Genomic DNA, 734 nt, shown 5'->3' with positions numbered 1-734 from the left:
AGCCCTCACCCCCCCATCCCCCTGGCCCCCCCCCTGCCCTGCTTCTGCCTAATGTCGGTAATGGGGACTTCGAGACCGGGACCTCGAGCGCCTGCAGAGAGAGAGAGGGGGGCCCCCGTGAGGACGTGCGCGCACGCGCGCACCAACACACTTGTGACCTCGGGGGCATCGGTGATGGGGGCGCAAGCTGCGGACGGAGGGACATTAACAAGGGTCGAGGCCAGCCTGTGCAGCTGGGACAGGGACGGAAGAATCAGGGCAGGGGCACGGTCACCTTCCAGGGCACTGGGCTGGCGTGCTTACCTTCGGGAAGAGCTGTATTCTCGACCTGCGGAAGCAAGAGCAAAGCCAGTGCTCAGGGCCGGGCCCCGGGGCTGCCTCTAGCCGAGGCGACCCCTGTGCCTCCAGCCAGGCCCCTCGGCCCGCACCAAGGCCGGGCAACGAGCACTGCTTCTGAAGCCTGCCTTTCCCTCGTGACTAAAGCCATCACGTTGAGCGTGTGTCTTAAGAACTGTAACTCGCGGAGTGCGAAGGACGAAACCATACCGTGGTTTCTTGCAGCCTGACTCAGAGGGGAGCTGCAGGCCGCGCGGCCGCAGGGGTACTCACTGTAACGGGGGGAGGGTGAGCGGCTCTGCCGGCTGTACTGGCGCTCCCATTCCTCTCGCTCCTTCTCTCTGCGCTCCCGCTCCCTGCAGGGGAAAGGGACGGAGCCCAGGGGCAGCCGTGAGCAC

The 734-nt window shown here is 66.1% G+C and overlaps 1 long non-coding RNA gene across 1 annotated transcript; it reads right to left on the bottom strand.

Annotated features, from left to right (window-relative positions):
- Nucleotides 1-10: 10 nt before the first annotated feature.
- On the bottom strand, nt 11-728 carry LOC145719507 (uncharacterized). The gene is made up of 3 exons (XR_014142424.1): nt 610-728; nt 304-328; nt 11-91 (listed from the first exon to the last, which is right to left on the bottom strand). It is a non-coding gene; the product is annotated as an uncharacterized LOC145719507 (long non-coding RNA).
- Nucleotides 729-734: the final 6 nt, after the last annotated feature.

Source organism: Leptonychotes weddellii, unplaced genomic scaffold (genome assembly GCF_054177405.1).
Source record: "Leptonychotes weddellii isolate Sample4059 unplaced genomic scaffold, ASM5417740v2 HiC_scaffold_49096, whole genome shotgun sequence".
In the NCBI taxonomy this organism is placed as follows: domain Eukaryota; kingdom Metazoa; phylum Chordata; class Mammalia; order Carnivora; family Phocidae; genus Leptonychotes; species Leptonychotes weddellii.
The sequence above is the reverse complement of the archived record's forward strand: the minus strand, read 5'-3'. Positions and strand labels throughout refer to the sequence as shown.